Source organism: Nomascus leucogenys, chromosome 11 (genome assembly GCF_006542625.1).
Source record: "Nomascus leucogenys isolate Asia chromosome 11, Asia_NLE_v1, whole genome shotgun sequence".
In the NCBI taxonomy this organism is placed as follows: domain Eukaryota; kingdom Metazoa; phylum Chordata; class Mammalia; order Primates; family Hylobatidae; genus Nomascus; species Nomascus leucogenys.
In genome coordinates, this window is record NC_044391.1 from 88,702,966 (window position 1) to 88,717,781 (window position 14,816).

A 14,816-nucleotide genomic window follows, 5' to 3' on the forward strand; every position below is an offset into this window, starting at 1 on the left:
TCCTGCATTCCTGCTGAGCCAGTGCCAGACATTGTGGAGCAAATTCACACTTTCCAAGCAAGGATAAAGATCCTACTACCTTTTGTCAGAACCTTGCCATTACTCTCAGATCCACAGGCTCCAGAAGGCCAATGAATAGCCATAGCTGCTCTTTGATCAACTTGAAACCACCATGCCCTCTGTGGTTAGGCAGAAGTTCTCTTTGTCATTGTGCTCAATTATTTGTGTCCCACAGTTGGAGGATTTCTGGTTTGACCTCAAGATCAAATTCCTGCCCCACACAAAGAGGGATGTTGTTGCTTTATAAAGCTTAACAGAAGTTTTTTTTAGTAGAATGGCTCAGAAATATTTGTGATCAATTTATTATGTAGAATCATAGGTAACATATTCTGGGGAGTCAATTCTCAATGGATGGCTAGCATTTCTGCACTTCTTGTGAAGCTAAGAACTCACTGCCCTTTGTTCAGGATTATCTTTTCAAAGAGTTTTGTTTGCACAGCAAACAGCCATAGAATGTAGAGATAGTGTCTCCCTTTGCCCAGAATAGTAAAGATAATGTCTTTCTCTGGAGCAAAAGTTAGGCATGCCTTCTGTCCAACATAAACGATTCAGATTCCCTAAGTTTGGGGTTCCTTTACTGTAATGGAATACAGTGCAGGTGCACTGGGCCCATCTGCATTGCCTCTGTGGACTTGATGGCCAGGGGAACTGAAATAAATGTGATGATATTTATGCTGCTTGCTCTCCTGAGAATAATAATCTTTTTTTCTCTCTGACATGGAAGTATTATGTCCTCTGTCATTGTAAGATGTTTAACATTTCTCTCTCCAAGTAAGCATCACAATATTTGTATTGCTCATTATGCTGGAAAGGGCAAGCTAACTTGTTAATAGCTAACTTGAAAATAACAAAAGTTTAAACCCTTCACAGTTCTTAACGGGCACTGCTATGGTCTGAATGTTTGTATTTCTGGCCTCCTCCCCACCCCACAACTGCCTAATTCATACGTTGAAACCTTCACCCACAAGGTGATGATACAAGGAGGCAGAGATTTTGAAAGGTAATTAGGTCAGGAGAGTAGAACCTTCAAGAATGGGACGAATGCCCTTACAAAGGAGGTCCGAGGAAGCTTGCTTGCACCTTCCACTATGTGAGGGCACAGGTGGAAGGCACCACCTAGGAAGCACAAAGTAGGTCCCCACCAGACAGCAAATCTGATGGTACCTTAATTTTTGACTCCCAGCCTCCAGAACTGTGAGAATAAATTTCTGCTTCATAAAAAGAGCATCCCTCATTCAGGAGTTAAAAACAGTATCTAGTTTTACTATTTTGGTATAATAACTTAATTTGCTTTGTGTGTGTGTGCGTGTGTGTGCGTGTGTGTGTGTATACATATACATATGGAATATATATATGCACATATATTTGTAATATGTGTATATATACATATGCACACACACATACACAGGTATTTATACATTTCCAAACAATTATTAAAGGCAAGAAAGTTCTGAGAAGCAGGAAAATAGCTCAATGCACTCCTTTTCCTCTGATCTATTCAATTGGGCTGTTTCTAAAGGTAACTAGGATTTATTAATTCAAGGGCTCATATTGATATGTAAATAGCTTGATTTACAAAATTTCATAACTATCTCCCTAGGAAATAAATGGCTTAACACAACCAATTTATAACTAAATTAATGACGTTGAGACTATTCAGTGTGTCATTTACAGATATTGTCTCTCAAAACATGGCATTCAATCCTCAAAGATTTATTGGGCATCTACTGTGTTCTGTGCTACGATAAAGATATAAGAAAAGAAATAGACACAGTCTGGACTTCAATTATATGGCCCCAAACTTGGGAGAAAAAACATGTAAATCAAACAATTAGAGACAATTTTAGCACATCATAAAGTGATAAATTGAATGTTACAAAATGTATAACAGAATTTCAAAGAAGAAAGAAATCAGTGTGACTTTCAGGGTTTAAGAGACATTTGTTGAACGTTGACAAAAAGCATTTCAACAGATGAGAGGCCATGACAAATCACCTTGTGGGAAACAAAAGGTAAACTGAGAGCTGAACAAAAGCTAATCTACTTCTATATCTCATAAGTAAAGAAATAGGGATTCATCCACACAGTTTCAGTGATTTGCCAAAGTCAGCAAGTAATTGTCAAACTCAGATCTTAAGTTCTGAGAATAACTCTTAAGTTTGGTGTCATGATATGCAATATTATAAATCGAAGCTTAGGACACTAGTATTTGGCAGAGCCAGAGTACAAATTCAGAATACAGGGCCTGACCTCTTGACTACTGGAACGTGGCTTCTCAAGTTTTAACATTCACACAAATCACCATGTGAAAATGCAGATTCTCATTCAACGTAAACCTGAGATTCTGCATTTCTCACATTCTCATACAGGTGTTGCTCCTGATGCTCTCTGAGAACCACACGAAGTAGCAAAGCACTAGAATGCAAGTATTGCCATTATCTTATACTCTAGAGAGTATGTTAATACATAGTTCTTAAAATTTGGGAGGTCAAACACCCTTTTGGGAATCTGATGAAAACTACAGACCATCTCCATCAGAAAGATATGCATGCACACAAAACTGTGTATAAAATATCATGATTTTGAGAACCTTCTCACTATACTCATAAAGCCCAACCATAATAGATATGAGGAACTTAGGTGATAAACCTCCAGCTACAGGTAATTTTGGAGTGAGAAATTATTCTTCACCTGCTTCCTCAAGTGGTTCTTAAAATTTCTATTACTAATGATGTACATCCTTTGTGTTAGTCAATACTCATTTTAGGCTTCTTTTTTAAGCTTCTACTTCTTTAATGTAAATGAGTGTAACTGTCCCTTGATACTGGCATACTGCTAATAGCAGAACATAATTTCTAAGAGGAAAATAAGGAGAGAACAAGATACAAAGGAGATGTTCAGAAAGGGGACCAGAGTAGAGCTGGCTCACAGAATAATTCACTGGGAAGTGTGTCATGAAACACAAAAGTGCTGCCAAAGGCTAAAATGGTCTGTTTCTTCATGCTGCCTAGAATTTACCTGGATTGTGTTATAAGGGCAGGGAGGACAGTGACCCCTTTCCTCCTCATCGTAAGGGTCATGGCCAATACCCCTATAACCAAAGACAGGTTAACAAGAGAAAAGCACAAAAAATTCATTTGATCATAGATTTACATGACACAGGAACCTTCAGAATGAAGACCCAAAGATATACAAGACAGTATCCATTTTTATACTTAGGTTCTATGACGCAGGGACAGCCATGTAAAAATATGATTGGAAAAAAGGAATATGAGCTAATGAAAATAGACTGAGTGGAAAACCCAGCAAGCCTTGTCTGCTCAGATTCTTCTTGGCTTCTCTGCATGGCATTCCTTTCTCCTAGGTATGGGGTAGGACCACTCTAGAACGAGGGATGTCATTCCATTCCTTTATGGTCAGGTGTTACACTAAAAGTAGGGGAATGTTAGAACAATATTTTTAGACTTTATGGCTACCTTTGGGGAAAAGGAGTTCTAGCTTCTATGACCTGGCTCAGGAAAGAATAAGCAGGAGAGACAGTTGGGCAGGAGAAGGTCAGAGACAGACTTTGCTCCTGAGGCTGCTTCCAAGGTTTTCATTTTGGGGTATCACTTTCTGAGCCCCAACAGTACATTTCTTGCTTATCCCCCATATGGAATTTCTCTTTGACCTAAGACTACTTTAAATAATTATTAGGATTGTTTACTGAATCCCTCCTATGTACAAGCACCACCCTGGGTGCTCTCACCCTATAATAATCTTTAGTGGGTAAATTATTCCAAGTTTCCTAATGAGAAGATAGCAATCTGAAAGCCAACTTGCTCAAGGGCATGAAGCTAATTGGAGGTGGAGATGAGATTGAACCCAGTCCTGTTTAGCTGTCAACTCTCCTTTCCTGTGCTATTGCCTCCGTCTTTTCTACTAAGCCTCACTGCAATGTGTATCACAGGTCCAGATCTGGGGTTCTTCCTATTACCAACTACCTTTCTGTCCCCACACACTCAATCCCAAACCAAGCCCCTAATTTATCTTGAGTCTTCCCTTTCCTGATCACTTCACTTTTCTATTGCCTCTGATCCCCACGGGTACAGTATTTCTATGTCCTCCTTGCTTTCTCTCATCCTTTTCTCTCTTTTCTTCTTAATAAAAGGAAGGAAGAAAGGATAAAAGGGAGGGAGGGAGGGAGGAAAAAAAAGAAAGAAGGGAGGACGGGAGGAAGTGAAAGAAAGGCAAGGATCTGGGAAGTAATTCGTTCCTATAAAGGAGAATCCTTTAAGTTTTATTAAAGAGCAATTAATTTCAGGAACATAAAGTCCCATGATTACCTGCTGCAATAGTACTACTACTGTACTAGAGGTTCCAATAGTATAAAATCTGATGGCAATGATTCTCATTCAGGAAGCAGCCTCACTGAAAATATTCTCTTTGTTTACAAAAAAGGGTTATTATAACCTGACACTCAGTAAAGCAGTATTATAAGATGTAAACTATACAACATAATACTCTAATTATATCTTCAAGTGCATGGAAATCCCCTAATATAATTACAATACAATCAAAATAAAATATTCCTACCCAGAAAATTACTTCGTCATGTGTTTCCCCATTATATCCAACTATCATCTTTAGTTTTCAGGTTATAAAGAAAGACATAGAAAGAAGTGTATGCTGCTCTGGCATCCGAAGTATTGCTTTAAGATTTAAATCTGCAGGTTACAAAACGACATTTATGGGCCTGCAGTGCTACATATTGGAGGCTCAACAATTCACACTTAATGTTTAAACCAAGATATAACTTGTTTCTGATTAAACTGTAGAATGCCAGAGTTCCTGAGAATGCCGGGGTAAAAGGTGAGAGAAAAGCCATTTCCTTAAAATCAAATTATCTGATAAATAAAAATGTTTTTCTCATTTCTTGAATTGAGGTAAGGAAATGATAGGTTATGATGGAAAAGTTTTAAAAATATTAAGCTAAGGAATAGGATGAGCTGGTAAAATAAATGATTTCTTGTTAGTATTCTCAGTAAGTTTTGGAATTGGTAGAGGAAAATATTTTTAAATTACTTTTATATAACATTATAGAGAAAAAAACAACTGGATTATATTTATCCATTAAGATGCTAACTTTCAACTCTTTCATTCTCTTGCCACACAGTCATAAAAAAAGACATTAAGGGACCCTGCCATCGATCTTTGTCCTCATGTGTGCTGTCAAAATGACCCTGTGTAACAGCAATTAGTTAATGTGGGAAAGTGATTTGAAAGTGAAAAGTGATACCTAAAAACTAAGTAAGTAATGCTATTAAGTGCACTTAGAGTAAGATAAAATAAGGCACTCTGTAACATTTGCCAACTGATAGACATTGTGGCAGGGTAGGAAAGAAGTCTCCACCAATTCTCCCCTCTACCCCTGCAAGGACACCAAGTTAACAATCTACACATAAAAAAAAAACTTTTATAAAAAACAAAAATTAGGTGAGCCCTCATTGTACCTGGTTTTCACTTCATATCGCTGAAAGAAGCACTGAAGAGATAGAAAAAAAAAAACAGTCCTGATCACCAACGCCCACCCTTCCCCACCCCTAGCAGCAGCTGCGTAGTGCTGAGAGCTTCTCTGGGAACTGGGGGAGAGAAAGCACAGCAATTGTGTAGTATTGAACTCTGTGCTGTCCTGGTAGAGCAGAAAGGAAACCTGGACCAGACTCAACTGATGCCTGCCCACAGAGGGAACCTTAGCAGAGGGGAATCACCCAGCCCAGGGGTCTGAACTTGAGCTCCAGTAAACCTCACCACTGAGAGCTACAGCACTGTTTGTCTCCAAATAAACTTGAAATGCCATAAAGCTCTAGGCCATAAAGACTGCAACTCATAGGTGAGTCCTTGTGTGGAACTAGGCCCAGAGACAATGGACTGAGGGGGCACATGACATACTGAGACACCAGCTGGGGCAGCCAAGGGAGGGCTGGCATCACCCTCCTCTAACCCCAGACTGCACAGCTCACGGCTCCAAAAGAGGTGCCTTCCTTTCACTTGAGGAGAGGAGAGGGAAGAGTGGGGAGGGCTTTGCTTTGCCTCTAGGATACCAGCTCAGCCACAGCAGGAGACAGCATTGGTCAGAGTTGTGAGACCCCTGTCCCAGGCCCTCAATCCTGGATGACACTTCTACACAACCTGGGCCGGAAGGGAACCCACTACCTTGAAGGAAAGGAGCCATTCCTGGCAGCATTCATCACCTGCTAACTGAAGAGCCCTTGTGCCCTGATGCAATATCCAGGTATTACATCGAGGGCCTTGGATGAGCCTCTGAGACTTGCTAGCTTCAGGTGAGACTCGGCACATTACTAGCTGTGGAGGCTATGGGGAAAAACTCTTCCTGCTTGAGAAAAGCAGAGGGAAAAGTAAAGGGGACTTTGTCTTGCACCTTAGGTACCAGCATGGCCACAGGGGTGTAGAGTACCCAAGCAGGCTCTTAGGGTCCCCAATTCCAAGACTTGACTCTTGGATGGAATTTCTGACCTGCCCTTGTCCAGAGAGGAGTCCACTGCCCTGAAGGGTAAGTCCCAGGTCAGGCAGCACTGACGACAAGCTGACTTAAGAAACAGTGGGCCATTACGGAACATCAACAGTAGTCTGGAAGTACTCTTTTTGGCCTGGGGTAGCAGTGGCTACAGGGTGAGGCTTCTCTGCCTTTGGAAAAAGGAGTAAAGAGTGGGAAGAACTGCATCTTGTTGTTTGAGTGCCAGCTCAGCTGTAATAAGGGAACACCAGGTAGACTTCTAAAGTTTTTGACTCTAGTCCCTGACTTGTAGATGGCATTTTGGGACCCACCCAGGGGCTGGGGGACCTTGCTGCCCTAAAGGCAAAGACACAGGCCTGGCTGGATTTGCCATTGGCTGATTGCAGAGCCCCAGGGCCTTGAGTGAACATAGGCAGTAGCCAGGTAGTGGTTAAAGCAGGTCTTGAGTGAGACCCAGCGCTGTGCTGGCTTCAGGTCTCACCCAGCACAGTCATAGTAGTGGTGGCCACTGAGGTGCTTGTGTCACTCTACCCCCAGCTTTAGGTGGCTCAGAACAGACAGAAAGACTTTGAATGTTTCAGACAGTAAGGGAGAGAACAAGAGTCTCTGGCTAGTAATCCAGAGAATTTTCCCAGATCTGGTCTGAGATCTGAAATGCTAAGAATACTTTAATCAGAAAGAAAAGGACATTAATGGGCAATGAATAGTCATCTGAAGGTACAAAACTCACCGGTAATAGTAAGTGCACAGAAAACCACAGAATATCATAGCACTGTAACTGTGCTGTGTAAACTACTCTTATCTGAAATAGAAAGACTAAATGATGAATCAATCAATACTAATAACTACCACTTTTCAAGACATAGTACAATAAGACATAAATAAACAACAAAAAGATAAAAAGCAGAGGGACGAAGTTAAAATGTAGAGTTTTTATTAGTTTGCTTTGTGTTTGTTTATGCAAATAGTGTTGTTCTCAGCTTAAAATAATGAGTTATAAGATAGTATTTGCAAGTCTCATGGTAACCTCAAACCAAAAAACATATGAATATACAAAAAATAAAAAGCAAGAAACTAAATCATATCACCAGAGACAATCACTATCATTAGAGGAACATAAGGAGGAAAGACAGAAGGAAGAGAAAACCAGATAACAAATCACAAAATGGCAGGAATAAGTCTTTACTCACCATTAATAATATTGAATTTAAATGGATTAAACTCTTTAATCAAAGACATAGACTGGCTGAATGGGCAAAAAAACAAGACGCATTGATCTGTTATCTTCAAGAAACACACTTCACCTATAAAGACACACAAAGACTGAAACACAGAAGATAAAAGGGATGAAAGAGATATTATTCCATGCCAATGAAAACCAAAGAAGAGTAGGAGTCACTATACTTTTATCACACAAAATAGGTTTCAAGATAAAAACTATAAAAAGATACAAAGAACATCACCATGTAATGATAAATGGGTCAATTCAGCAAGAGGATATAAAAAACTTTAAATATAAATGCACCTACCATGGGAGCAATTTGATACATAAGGTAAATATTATTAGAGCTGAAGAGAGAGATAGGCCTCGATACAATAATATCTGGAGACCTCAACACCTCACTTTCAGCACTGGACAGAACTTCTGGAAAGAAAATCAACAAACATCGGACTTAATCTACACTATGGACCAAATGGATCCAATAGATATTTACACAATATTCCATCCAAGAGCTGCAGAATACACATTCTTTTCCTCAGCACATGAATCATTCTCAAGGATATACCATATGTTAGGTATCAAAATATATCTTAAGACATTCAAAATATTGAAATAATATCAAGTGTTTTCTCTGACCACAATGAATAAAACTAGAAACTAATAACAAGAGTAATTCTGGAAACTATACAAATACATAGAAATTAAACAATAGTCTCTTGAATTACCAGTGAGTCAGTGAAGAAATTAAGAAGGAAATTGAAAAATTACTGGAAACAAATGATAATAGAAAAACTACACACGTATGGGATACAGTAAAAGCAGTACTAAGAGGGAAGTTTATAGCTAAAAGTGCCTTCATCAAAAAAAAAAAAGGAAATACTTCAAATGAACAATCCAATGATGCATCTTAAAGAACTAGAAAAGCAAGAATAAAACAAACCCAAAATTAGTAGAAGAAATAATAAAGATCAGAGCTGAAATAAATAAAATTAAAAAAATATAGAAGATTAATTAAACGAAAAGTTTATTTTTGGAAAAGTTAAAAGGACAAAGCTTTAGCCAGACTAAGAAAAAAAGAGAGCATATCCAAATAAATAAAATCAGAAATGAAAAAGGAGACATTACTACTGATACTGCAGAAATTCAGAGGATCGTTAATGGCTACTATGAGCAACTATATCCCAATAAGTTGGCAAATCAAGAAGAAATGAAAAAATTCCTAGATGCATACAACCCACCAAGACTGAATTGGGAAGAAATCTTGTTGTGTTAAGCAAAATCAGCCAGGCACAAAAAGACAAACATTGCATGTTCTCACTTATTTGTAGGATCCAAATATCAAAACAATTGAACTCATGAACATAGAGAGTGGAAGGATAGTTACCAAAGGCTGGGAACAGTAGTGGGGGCCTAGTAGGGAGGTGAGGATTGTTACAAAAAAATTTACTTGAAAAGAGTAAGACTATTGTTTAATAGCACGACAGGGTGACTATAGTCAATAATGATGTAATTCTATATTTTAAAATAACTTATAGAGTGTAATTGGATTGTTTGTAAATCAAAGTGTAAATGCTTGAGGTGATGGATACTCCAGTCCCCAGGTTGTACTTATTTCACATTTTATGCTGATATCAAAACATCTCATGTACCACATAAATATATACACCTACTCTGTATCCACACAAAAAAATTTAAATTAAAAAATAAAGTATAACTGTATCTATTCTATCTTTAAAATAAGAATTCAGCACTGCTAAGCATATTTAAAAATAATAATGCAATTAATTCAATTACTTTTCAAAATGCCAAGTAGGCACATGTCCATGATACAAATGAATCTTATTCTTCTATCATGCTACAGAACAAGCTGTAGGAAATAGAGCCCTTTCCCCAAACCAAGGCCACTGCTCACAGCGGATTTCAACTGCTTTAAACATAGTGACAGAACTGGCAGGAAAGGCAGCGTGGTCTAGCTAACTCGATAGTGTCTGGAAGACTGATTTAGATGCAGGGAAGTAGAGCCACACACAAGCAAGATATTAAATCTGGCTTCTCTGCCAACTTAGTCCCTATCAATTATAAAGATTTCCCTGAGGAGTCTGTATTCTAAATTTTCTGGCACTTGTTCCACTAATTAGTGCAGCAATTAGCAGCCGGGTGTGGTGGCTCACACCTGTAATCCCAGCAGTTTGGGAGGCTGAGGCAGGCGGATCACCTGAGTTCAGGAGTTCGAGACCAGCCTGGCTAACATGGCGAAACCCCGTCTGTACTAGAAATACAAAAATTAGCTGGGCATGGTGGCACATGCCTGTAATCCCAGGTACTCGGGAGGCTGAGGCAGGAGAATCCCTTGAACCCAGGAGATGGAAGTTGCGATGAGCCGAGATCATGCCACTGCAGCCTGGGTGACAGAGCAAGACTCTGTCTCCAAAAAAAAAAAAAAAAAAAAAAAAGCAATTAGTGATTTTGTTAACGATTCAAACTGTTTTGTATCTTCTTCTAGCCCTGGTCAAAGGGCAGAAAACATTTTCAATGCAATAAAATATCAATGATTTTTGTTGCTGGCAATTTCATGCTCATTCTTTCTTTCTTGTTCCCCTCTCCCCCGCCCCGCAATGGAGTCTCACTCTCTCGCCCAGGCTGGAGTGCTGTGGGCAATGGCACAATCTCGGCTCACTGCAACCCCCACCTCCCAGGTTCAAGCAATTCTGAGGCCTCAGACTCCCAAGTAGCTGGGATTACAAGCGCCCACCACCATACTAGGCTAATTTTATTTTTAGTAGAGACGTGGTTTCACCATGTTGGCCAGGCTGGTCTCGGACTCCTGACCTCAGATGATCCGCCCACCTCAGCTTCCCAAACTGCTCTGATTATAGGCATGAGCCACCTGGCCTCATTCTTTCAATATCTGCATTCCCAGACTACAGTTTCCAAGGTTTCCAGTGATACTGTCTATATGAGGAGGAAATTATTAAAAAGGAAAATTCTCTGAAACTCGAGACATTTACATCTTAGCACTATTACACAAAACCTCTATAATTACTTTACAAGCATTTCAGAATGTAATTATTTTTCCATTAAAATATGACACAGAACCACTCAGAGAAGACGAAAACATTTACTCCTTCAAAGTTTTAAATAAGAAATCTGAACCTTATCTTAAAGCAGTATGTTAATACTCTTCTTTCTGAAACTGAGTTTTTCCTTTGACATTTCATTTTGACAGATATTTTATCCTTAGCTTCAATAAAAATTATTAACATATTTGCTCATGCGTTTCTTTCTTTCCTCAATTGTATATTCCCTCCTCACCCTGAGACACAAATCACCAAAAATATTTCATGAAGAGTTTTAAGAATATTGAATCATGTTACTGGGGTAAAGAGAATACCAAATTAAACAGTCATTGGTTGCTTGCTCTTGAAAGAGCAAGTCTTGCAGACAGAGGAGCAGAATCCAAAACAACTACAAATCCCATATATTACATTTGAATCCATCCTGCCTTTCCTCTTTCTGCCTTCCTCTTCATTTCAGTCTTCCTGTCTTTTCTTGTATTGAAATAACTGAGCTTCAAACAACAACAGAAAGTCATATTTAAGCTTCTAATGTCTATTGCTAAATCTAAGAAAAGGCATTCTTTCATAGGTTATGACTGAAGTATATTCACCTTTCAGAGGTATTTGAGGAGTATAGCGGTGATCACGGCTCACTGCAGCCTCAATCTCCTGGGCTCAGGTGATCCTCCTGAGAGGTGACAGCATGCTGGCAGTCCTCACAGCCCTCGCTTGCTCTCAGAGCCTCCTCTGCCTGGCCTCCCACTTTGGCGGCACTTGAGGAGCCCTTCAGCCCACCGCTGCACTGTGGGAGCCCCGTTCTGGGCTGGCCAAGGCGGGAGCCGGCTCCCTCAGCTTGCAGGGAGGTGTGGAGGGAGAGGCGCGAGCGGGAACCCGGGCTGCGCGCCGCGCTTGCGGGCCGGCTGGAGTTCCGGGTGGGCATGGGCTTGGCAGGCCCCCCCACTCGGAGCAGCCGGCCGGCCCTGCCGGCCCTGGGCAGTGAGGGGCTTAGCACCCAGGTCAGCTGCTGCGGAGGGTGTACTGGGTCCCCCAGCAGTGCCAGCCCACCGGCGCTGCACTCGATTTCTCACGGGACCTTAGCTGCCTTCCTGCGGGGCAGGGCTCGGGACCTGCAGCCCGCCATGCCTGAGCCTCCCACCCCCTCCATGGGCTCCTGTGCGGCCCGAGCCTCCCCGACGAGCGCCACCCCCTGCTCCACAGCGCCCAGTCCCATCAACCACCCAAGGGCTGAGAAGTGCGAGCGCGTGGCACGCGGGACTGGCGGGCAGCTCCACCTGCAGCCCCGGTGCGGGTTCCACTGAGTGAAGCCAGCTGGGCTCCTGAGTCTGATGGAGATGTGGAGAACCTTTATGTCTAGCTCAGGGATTGTAAACGCACCAATCAGCACCCTGTGACTAGCTCGAGGTTTGTGGGTGCGACACTCTGTGTCTAGCTGCTCTGGTGGGGCCTTGGAGAACCTTTGTGTCCATACTCTGTATCTAACTGAGCTGATGGGGACCTGGAGGACTTTTATGTCTAGCTCAGGGATGGTAAATGCATCAATCAGCGCCCTGTCAAAACAGACCACTGGGCTCTACCAATCAGCAGGACGTGAGTGGGGCCAGATGAGAGAATAAAAGCAGGCTGCCCGAGCCAGCAGTGGCAACCTGCTCTGGTCCCCTTCCACACTGTGGAAGCTTTGCTCTTTCGCTCTTTGTGATAAATCTTGCTACTGCTCAATCTTTGGGTCCACACTGCTTTTATGAGCTCTAACACTCACTGCGAAGGTCTGCAGCTTCACTCCTGAAGCCAGTGAGACCACGAGCCCACCGGGAGGCACGAACAACTCCAGACGTGCCGCCTTAAGAGCTGTAACACTCACTGAGAAGGTCTGCAGCTTCACTCCTGAGCCAGCGAGACCACGAACCCACCAGAAGGAAGAAACTCCGAACACATCCGAACATCAGAAGGAACAAACTCCGGACACGCCGCCTTTAGAACTGTAACACTCCCCACGAGGGTCCGCGGCTTCATTCTTGAAGTCAGTGAGACCAAGAACCTACCAGTTCTGGACACACTCCCACCCTTAGCCTCCCGGGTAGCTAGGGCTACAGGCCCATGCCACCGCACCCAGCTAATTTTTGTGTTTTTTATAGAGACAGGGTTTCACCATGTTGCTCAGGCTGGTCTCAAACTCCTAGGCTCAAACAATCTACCTACCTTGGCCTCCTAAAATGCTAGGACTACAGGCGTGGACCACCACTCCTGGCTCTCCATTTTTTTAAATAAAAAGAAATTCTACAAATATTAACCATAGTTTCTTTTGGTATTTCTCTTTTCTTTTGAAATATTTTTCAATAAAATTCACCCAATAATTTATCTAAGACCTTCAAAGTCAAATTACAAGATGGCTGTTTTTGCTCACAATCAAAACATAAAATCCCATAGAGGAAACTAATAGGAATTATTAATTAGAGACACAAGCGAAATTCTTTAAAAAAGAAAAAAGGAAGAAGAAAATTAATGTAATGCTTTCGCAGGACTTCAGATAGTTCATTTTGGCATACACTAATATTAAAATACAGATCAGTTTCTCAGCACCAATAGATAAGCTGCCAGTTCTTCTCTGCCCTTAACCAATCTCAACAAGACACTCACTTCAGCATCCTTTGATAAATAAATTATCCATTGTTCCCTACAATAATTATCACAGAGCTCCTAGTACACAATACCATGTGCAGAAGGATACTTTGTTAAGTGTTACTGACTGGCTGCTTAGTTTTGAGTGCTTCAAAGTGAACATGATAATAAACCTTGAAGTGATTATTTAAAAATCTTCTTAGTTGGATGTTAGAAGTTAAGTTTCTTGGGATGGATCTAGATAACAGAATTCAACTGAAATATGCCAGTGCTTATTATGGTGCCTATTACATAGTAATTACCTAGCAAATGTTTTTTGGGTGAATATCACATAGAAGCTCCTATCCTTGCAGCTGGTAAAGGGTTGTTAAGGTGACTGAAAGATCTCAACAAAAGAAAGAGGCTAAATGATCAACAAACATTTATTATATATTCACTATTTAAAAAGCGTTGTGCTGGATTTCTGCTTCCAGCCATGATGGCATAACAAGGACTGATTTTCATCTCCTGCCATAAACAACTAGAAAACCGGACAAATATTAGCAACAATATTTTCAGATTTTGACAATAGGCAAAGTAGAACTGTGAACCCTGAGAGAAGAGAAACAAATGAAGTGGGCCCTACAATCGCTCTGACTTTCTTGGAAGAAATTTCCAAACTATTAGCACACAGCAGGAAACCACACAGAGCCTAGCAACCTCCAGAGTTGGAGAAACAAAGATTAGAGTTAGAGGGCCATGAGGCAGCTAGAAAATGTGGGACAGAATTCTGGAAAGGCAAATAACTGGATTCCTATTAAAAAAAAGAGAGAGAGAGAGAAAGAAGAAAGAAAACTTTGAACAAATAACAATAGAAAAATGTCCACGTTTAATGAAAACTACAGATCCAGAAATCCAAGAATTTTAATGAATTTTAACCAGTATAAACACATACACACATATACACACACCCCAAGAAAAACTAAGGTATGTCATAATCAAATGGCTTAAAATCAGCAATAAAAAGAAAATCTTATAAAACATTGTATTATGTGTTATAGTGGATACTAAGGTGAATGAAGAATACAGTGCTTGCCCCAAGAAGGACAATTTAATTTCCATTTATATGTAAATGTAATTTTCATGTGAGGCATTCAAATTTCCTTCTAGGCTTGAAAAGGTAAGAGGCAGGACCCAAATTCTAACGTGGGTACAGAAATTGGTAGGTTTGGTTCACAGGGTGGGCAGCATTGCAAAGCAATATTTTAAAGAAGAATCCAGGGGAAATGCCAAAATTGAGAACCTTGCAAATAATGCAATGAAGAGTCCATCTGAATTAGACAGA

General features: G+C 40.7%; 1 protein-coding gene across 2 annotated transcripts in view; it reads right to left on the reverse strand.

The window, feature by feature from the left end:
* Positions 1 to 14,816, reverse strand: part of WDR49 (WD repeat domain 49) — a 174,344-nt gene that overhangs the window by 121,444 nt on the left and 38,084 nt on the right. The window lies entirely within an intron of this gene.